The sequence below is a fragment of the Desmodus rotundus genome, unplaced genomic scaffold (assembly GCF_022682495.2).
Source record: "Desmodus rotundus isolate HL8 unplaced genomic scaffold, HLdesRot8A.1 manual_scaffold_18, whole genome shotgun sequence".
In the NCBI taxonomy this organism is placed as follows: Eukaryota; Metazoa; Chordata; class Mammalia; order Chiroptera; family Phyllostomidae; genus Desmodus; species Desmodus rotundus.
The window spans coordinates 269,439-277,795 of NW_026527236.1; the positions used below are offsets into that span (position 1 = coordinate 269,439).

Below are 8,357 nucleotides of genomic sequence, written 5' to 3' on the forward strand. Positions count from 1 at the left end.
GTCTCCCACCCCGCCAGAGGCAGAGTGCCAGGGAAGAACTAGGGACATGGGGCCGGGAAGAGGGGCCGGCCACGGTTCCGGGCCAGGTGGGGCGGTCCCGGGCGGGCGGGACCCACGCCCCGGGACCGGGTCTCCCTGGGGGTCTCGGGCCTGAGGACTGCCTGGGGGGCTAAGAGTCTCTCTTGGCTCAAACGGCCCCACCCTGCCCCGAGGCGGAAAATGTTGAGAGCTAGACAATTATAAGCATTGCTAAGCAGAAAACCTCTTGAAGGTCACTAGAATGGATAAGGAAGAGAAACAAATCGTCATCTGAAATAAGCTTATCAACAGGAGACAGACAGATAGTTCCTCCTGAACCCAGAGCAAAACTCCTCCAGAGCTCAGAGCTATGCAGAGATAACAGCAACACCTGCTTTTGTAACTTGCTTGCTTGCTTCTCACTGTATAAAAGAGCTAGCCTGTGAGCGTTCGGCGCGGCTCTCATCTGCAGCTCTTCTGAGCAAGTGTCTCCGGGACACATCGAGAGTCCGCCCCTGCGCAGGTTAAAAGAGTTGGCCATTAAAGTAACATCTCTGTAAACGTCCTGAAAGTCTCCGAACGTCTGTTTCTTGTGTCAGTGGGTGCAACATTTTGGAGGCCCCAGCGGGATTCTCCCTAGGTGGAGGTCTGGTTCGGAAACTGAGGGGAGGACGCGGGCTCGAGCCTGGTAAGTATCTGGGAGGATCCTCTGTCTGTATCTGGGCTCCGGAGCGAAGTATTGCCTGAGGTGGTAGGCGGGACGCCGCTGTACCCCACCCAGGCCACCCCGGCCGGGACGCCGCCCGGGGCCTGGTTTCTGTTCTGTTCAGGTTGTGACCACGCCGCGCGTGGGCCTGGTTTCTGTTCTGTTCAGGTTGTGACCACGCCGCGCGTGGGCCTGGTTTCTGTTCTGTTCAGGTTGTGACCGGTCACGTCAGGGCTCGCAGCGAAGCGCAGCGGTGTGTCTGAGTATGAGTGCGGCCGCTTTGTTTGAGCGTGTGAGGACAGAGTGTGTGGCTCCACGGGCAACAGCCTACGGAGCGTGCGTGGGTCCTAACCTGCGGTTCCTTAGTCTGTCATACGGCATAACGGCTGGGAGTTTAACCCGGACTCTACGCGGGCAGCCTTAGCTAAGACAGACCTAAGTCCTCGCGAGAGGAGAGGCCAGGCGGACGAAGTGAAAGTAAATTGTCATTTCTGTTTGTTTTGTTTTGTTTGTTTGTCTCAGTTATGTGAAACTAACCCTTATGAAAATGGGCCAGCGGGAGTCCACCCTAAACTCCCCGCTTGATTGCATCTTGAATAACTTTTCTGATTTCCAGCGCCGTGCACGCGGCTACGTGAGCGTGCAGCTCGATCCGGAGTTCCTGCAGACTCTTTGCCAGCTAGAGTGGCCGACTTTTGGTGTCGGATGGCCTGCAGAGGGGACTTTCGACCTCCCGGTATTGTTTGCAGTTTGGGCCACAGTTTATAGAGCCCCACACCCCGATCAGATAGTTTACATCGATGTGTGGGTAGACATAGCCCTAGACAAGCCAGGCTATATTCAGAAATGTCTAAGAAGGAGTGCCTCCTGCGGAAGAACGGTTCTGTTAGCCGCGGGAAGAGGAAACAAAAGAAATTCCCGGAGCCCTCCGCGCCCAGAGGGCGGAGGGTGCCTAAACTCTACCCCCCCACAACTACCAGGACCTGGGGAAGACATCTTAGACCCCTTGAATGCGCTCCCTCCCTACCCTAGGAGGGAAGTGCCGCATTCTACCCAGCCGGAGGAGGGAGGGACACTCGGGAGCCTTCCTCACACCCGAGGGGGAACTAGATAAGGGGAGGAGGCTCCAGTATCCCCAGCACCTCCGGCACTTCTGCCACTCTGTGAGGCACCGCCCTGACCGGGTGCCCCTGCCGGAGCACCCCCTCGGTTGATATATCTTCCTTTCTCCACTAGTGATCTATATAATTAGAAACATCGGAACCCCCGTTTTCTGAGAAACCTCAGGGTTTAATCTCCCTCCTGGAGACCATTTTTAGAACGCACCAGCCCACTTGGGATGATTGCCAGCAGATCTTACAGACCCTCTTTACCTCAGAGGAGAGGGATAGAATACTCTCAGGGGCCGCCAAGGCAGTTATAGGGGAAGAGGGAGAGACTGCGGCGGGAAGGAGGGAGGTGGAGGATATCCTGCCCAGTCAGCCCCCTGACTGAGACCCTAACACGAGCGGGGGAAGGGACGCGCTCCTTCAGTATCGCAGGGCTCTGTTGAGGGGATTAAAGGCAGCCGCTAGGAAGCCCACCAATTTTAGGAAGATTAGTGAAGTGATCCAGGGGAGGGAGGAATCTCCCGCTGCTTTCCTAGAAAGATTACTAGAGGCAGGTGTGGGAGTTCTTGGGAGCAGTAGGATATTGCCACCTCTGGATTCTAGGGTTTGCAGAATTGGCTAAGCCTCTCCATGAACTTACGAGGGGAAAAGAGGGAAATATAACTTGAACTGAAAAAGAGAACCGAGCCTTTGAGGCGCTTAAGGCAGCTTTGGTATCTGCACCTGCATTGGCTTTGCCAAATTTAGGAAAGCTGTTCCAACCGTGGCAGAAAACGGAGGCATTGCAAAGGGAGTGCTGAGCCAGGCTTTAGGACCCTGGAGAAGGCCTGTAGCCTATTTGTCCAGGAGATTGGACCCAGTAGCCTCAGGGTGGCCAGCCTGCTTACAAGCTCTAGCTGCCACAGCCATGCTAGTGAAAGAGGCCAGCAAGCTCACCCTTGGACAGAATTTGCAGATAATTGGGGAGCATCATATAGAGAGAATTCTGAAGTCCTCTCCTGATCGCTGGTTGTCTAATGCACGGCTAACTCAGTACCAGGTGCAGTTGCTGAATCCCCCAGCAGTCCAGTTCCTGAAAAGCGCAGCCCTGAGTCCAGCCACCCTGCTGCCAGCCCCTGATCCAACCATCATGCAGAGCTGCCATGAAATATTAGAGCGGGTCACAGGCGTGCGCCCAGACTTGTGGGATGAGGCATACGAAAAACCAGAGCTCATTCTGTTCTCGGATAGCAGTAGTTTCCCAGGGAAGGGCAGCTGTACGCGGGGGCTGCGGTAACCACAGAAACTGAAGTCATTTGGCAGCAAGCCCTGCCAAAAGGAACTTCAGCCCAGAGGGCGGAGTTGATAGGGCGTTTGCAAGGTCTAATCTTCAGAAAGCTGCAGGATGTCCCTGCATATCTAGGGACTTTGAGTAGAAGATGCCTGTACTGGTAGGGACTTTTAGCTACCACGGATTGAGTTTAACCACTGAGTTTAAGTACAGTCCTTCCCAGGGTGGGAAAGGAGCAGGGATTAAAGGTAAACTGTAGTTAAATCTAGATAGGCAAAAATATGTAGAAAGGTTGTGAAAGTTTTAAACCTGGAGGAAAGGAAACCTCAACTACTTGTTTTCTGGTTTTATAGGAATGTAGTTTCATTTTGCTTCCGTTTCTGATCAGAAACCCCCTGTATCTGAAGACCTAGTTAGGGTCACCTGAAGACCTAGCTAAGGTCGCCTGTAACCGGTTAAAGAGAATGCCTTTGCCACTCGGGACCCAGGAAGGGTCATTTAGGCCTGATGTGTGTTTCAGCCTGAGGCAAAGGAGCATGTCTCTGCCAAGAGACCGGACCTGAATGGCATGTCTCTGCGGAGGCCCCAGTAGACGCACTGGTGCAAGAGGATGCCTCTACCTGTGTACTGTTCTTATAGAACTCTGTCTGTGTTTTAGATTTTGTTCTGTATCTTCTCTGAAAAGAAAATTAAGGATTCCAGGGATAGTAAAACTTCACACTCTGTAGGAAAGTGAACAAGGGAAAGTGCAAGATATATAAATGAAGAAGGTGTATGAAAGGATATCAGAAGGGAAAGGATTTTCCTTTGCACTTGGTATTTTTCTCCCTATCTGATCCCTCCAGAATTTGGCATTCTGAAGGAGTGAGTAATGACATAAGGTTTCTCTGCATAAATCCATTAAGACCAGTCATTAATAGTGGTTTGTTAACCGATACTTTGACTGGAATGTCACGCCTGAAGGAGGCATGTCTGGGTTCTGGTTGTCACCAGGAAGCCCTGAGGAACTGGGATTGACTTGCGAAGCTAGCAAAAGCCCACGAGAAGAAGCCTGGTACCTTGGTTAATTGTGCGGTTCATAGCAGTCTTTCCAGGGAAGGAACGAAGGTTGCTTTCCTGAAAGATGGCTAAAAAGGAACCTGTAGGCACAACGGAAGCCTCAAGGATTTAAGTAAAACGACTGGTACAGGCGAAGCCAGGTGGCAGATGTGTGGCTCTGCTTCTGTGCCCTGAAGGGCAGACTGAAGTCAGTCTAAAGGTTCCCTGAGTGAGTTCCAGCGGAGAAAACTTAAAGATCATAGGCAATCCAGGCTGCTCTTGGTATGTTTATGCAAACAAACAGGCAGAATTAAAAGTTGGACTCAAAGTAGTCTCTTTAATAATGATGAGGGTGATCTTAGGGAGAGGAATCATAGTCTAAGGAAAATCACAATGCTCAGTATTAGATATTAGAATCATGCAGCTAACTGTCTTAAAAGTCTGTTTTCATTTGAAAGTTAAAACTGGGTTTGTAATATCATCAAAGATGTTCAATTTATAGGCACGAAGGACCTGTCAAATTGCCATTGTTAGATGTCATTGCAGCAAGGGCCTTGCAACTGAATGTCTTCCCAAAAGACAGTCTCACCAGCACAGAGACTGGCTTAGGAGTGGTTGTGTAAATTAACCTGTGTGTTCCTCCTTCTGTTTTCATTGGGCGTAGGACTATGGCCTTATTACCTGAGCAATTGGTTGCAGTATAGGCCTCACTTAAAGAGCCCACCTTCATCATCTCCCCCTAAGACTCAACTAGTTTAGTTAAACTAGGTAGTTTAGTTAGTGAAGGGTTCGGGCGGTCTGTAGGCTTCACTTCAGAGCTTATCTTCCCTTTTCTGTCCTAATAGCCAAAACAGAAAGGGCCCAGAGATCTGAAAGGAGGGAAATCCTGATACATTCCCCTCAGCCCGAGCGAAGTGTAGTGAGCCACAGGGTTTTAGATAGGTGTAGCATGTCTCATACACCTTCCTCCAGATGAGCCATTCTTTACCTAGGTGCCTGCCTTTGTTATTCAGTAATTATGATTTAATTGTGCCTTCCAACTCTCTTGCCAAATCTGTCACCTCCAGAATATGACGAGGATGCCAACTGTCCAGTAATGCCAGCCTTTGGACACCGAGCCTGCAACTTCGCAGTGACAGCCAACTGACTTGGATTCTGTAAGGTCCTTCCCCTTACAGGAAAGGACTCCCTCCATGCTGCACCCCCTTTCAGGGCACCCCGACCCAAGGTTAGGTAGGACAACGTCCATGTCCAGCCGGAAGCAGTTACAAGAAGATGAGACCTTCGTCCATTGTCCTTTATATAATTATAAAGGGGTGATATATCTGAAAGGAAGGATTGAAGCAGGGTGCAGCCAAGAGGAGGGCCCCAAGAAGGGATTTGTAATGGGATCCAGAACTCAAGGTGTACCATTGTTTGCCACCAATTTCTTATCCAGAGTTTTGTGTAACTGGGTACATAATTCCCCAAGTGTATCTATGCAGGAAACCCAGATTTTGTTCTCCCCTCCAGGACTAGGGAGAAGAGAGTTCCCCTTATACCCATAGTAGCCACTGTGAGGATCTTAGGGTCCACCGCATTGAGTGCTGCAGCCCTCATTCAGGGAGAATTAGAGTTGAGACAGCTTTTGCAGATTTTCTCTAAGGACATATCTCTGCTGCAAGATCAAGTAGCTTATTCAGAAAGACAGGTAGATTCATTGGCAGAGGTAGCTCTCCAAAATCGGAGAGGATTAGATTTATTGTTCTTAAGGAAAGAAGAATTATGCGCAGCATTAGAAGAAACTTGTTGCTTTTATGCTAATCATTTAGGGATAATTAGAGATAGTATTAAGGTCTTAACCAAGAGACTGAAAGAACAGGAAAAGCTAGAAAAACCAACGTAGTACACAGGAATCTGTAAGATGTCCCCATAGCTGACTACCCTGATTTCCTCTATTAGTAGGCCTTTATTAATTATACTCCTGTTTAACTTGTAGCCCCATCGTCATTAGTATGATTCAAGGATTTGACTCATAAGTGCCAACAAGGAAATGGGGGAATGTTGAGAGCTAGACAATTATAAGCATTGCTAAGCAGAAAACCTCTTGAAGGTCACTAGAATGGATAAGGAAGAGAAACAAATCGTCATCTGAAATAAGCTTATCAACAGGAGACAGACAGATAGTTCCTCCTGAACCCAGAGCAAAACTCCTCCAGAGCTCAGAGCTATGCAGAGATAACAGCAACACCTGCTTTTGTAACTTGCTTGCTTGCTTCTCACTGTATAAAAGAGCTAGCCTGTGAGCGTTCGGCGCGGCTCTCATCTGCAGCTCTTCTGAGCAAGTGTCTCCGGGACACATCGAGAGTCCGCCCCTGCGCAGGTTAAAAGAGTTGGCCATTAAAGTAACATCTCTGTAAACGTCCTGAAAGTCTCCGAACGTCTGTTTCTTGTGTCAGTGGGTGCAACAAAAACTTGGACCGAGACGCTTCTACTCTCTAAAGTCTGGGCTGAACTTTGCGAGAAGGGACTGTGTGCGCTGCGACCTGGGTCCCACAGAGCTCGAACCCCCCCTGCCCGTGAAGGGATCCGCGGCCTGTGGTCCCTGGTGTCCGCAAAAGGCATTCACCTGCGGAGGACCTGGGCCCCGGTGAGCGGGACCAGGCCCCACGGCAGGAGCCTGGGGAGGCCACTGGAGCCACGGGGGCCAGGGCTGGGCATTTTCCCGGGTGCTCTCTCGGGTCCCAGGCGCCCTCTCTCGCCCGGGGAGTGCCCACGCCGTCCCCTGACCCCCGCAGGACGCCTGCATCCCGCCATAAGCGGCCCACCTCGTCCATGGAGCTGGGACACATGGGGCCGGGGTGCGAGCAACTGGCCTACGTGGCAGCAAACCCGCAGACCCCTCCGTCCCGTCCCCACCACTGCGAAGATCCCCCTGTTCTTCCATCCGTAAAGGGGTCCCCCTTTACGGATGGAAGAACAGGGGGGAGTCCCCAAGGAGATGGCTTTTGTCCGAGCCGCGGCTGGGTGGTTTCGGGCCAAGAGGCGGGGCCGCGCAGGCGCAAGCAGGCCCCACCCCAAGAGCATCCATCCGGGCAACGTGCCCCCCCCTTGAGATATCAGGCCAGGTCCACAGGGTCCCTGGGCTGGTGTCAGAGTTAACGGAGGCCCTCCCTGCCACCCAGAGGACCGCGCGTTTTCCCGTGGACCACACTTGCCAGCCCGTCTCCCACCCCGCCAGAGGCAGAGTGCCAGGGAAGAGCTAGGGACCTGGGGCCGAGAAGAGGGGCCGGCCACGGTTCCGGGCCACGTGGGGCGGTCCCGGGCGGGCGGGACCCACGCCCAGGGACCGGGTCTCCCTGGGGGTCACGGGCCTGAGACCTGCCTGGGGGCTAAGAGTCTCTCTTGGCTCAAACGGCCCCACCCTGCCCCGAGGCGGAAAACTTGGACCGAAACGCTTCTGCTCTCTAAAGTCTGGGCTGAACTTTGCGAGAAGGGACTGTGTGCGCTGCGACATGGGTCCCACAGAGCTCGAACCCCCACCTCTGTGAGGGAATCGGCGACCTCCTGTCCTTGGCGTCCGCAAAAGGCATTCACCTGCGGTGAACCTGGGCCTCGGGCGAGCACGGTCAGGCCCCAAGGTAGGAGCCCGGGGAGGCAATGGAGGCCTCTGCGGCCAGGCCTCGGACTCTCCCCGGGGCTCTCTCGGGTCCCAGGCGCCCTCTCTCGCCCGGGGAGTGCCCACGCCGTCCCCTGAGCCCCGCAGGACGCCTGCATCCCGCCATAAGCGGCCCACCTCGTCCATGGAGCTGGGACACATGGGGCCGGGGTGCGAGCAACTGGCCTACGTGGCTGCAAACCCGCAGACCCCTCCGTCCCGTCCCCACCACTGCGAAGATCCCCCTGTTCTTCCATCCGTAAAGGGGTCCCCCTTTACGGATGGAAGAACAGGGGGGAGTCCCCCAGGAGATGGCTTTTGTCGGTGCCGCGGCTGGGTGGTTTCGGGCCAAGAGGCGGGGCCGCGCAGGCGCAAGCAGGCCCCACCCCAAGAGCATCCCTCCGGGCAACGTGCCCCCACCTTGAGATATCAGGCCAGGTCCACAGGGTCCCTGAGCTGGTGTCAGAGTTAACGGAGGCCCTCCCTGCCACCCAGAGGACCGCGCGTTTTCCCGTGGACCACACTTCCCAGCAGCATTCCCACCCCCGCAGAGGCAGAGTGCCAGGGAAGAGCTAGGGA

At 53.4% G+C, this 8,357-nt stretch overlaps 1 long non-coding RNA gene across 1 annotated transcript; it reads left to right on the forward strand.

The window, feature by feature from the left end:
- Window positions 1-229: 229 nt before the first annotated feature.
- On the forward strand, window positions 230-6,577 carry LOC128780064 (uncharacterized). The gene is made up of 3 exons (XR_008426045.1): window positions 230-848; window positions 937-1,460; window positions 5,209-6,577. It is a non-coding gene; the product is annotated as an uncharacterized lncRNA (long non-coding RNA).
- Window positions 6,578-8,357: the final 1,780 nt, after the last annotated feature.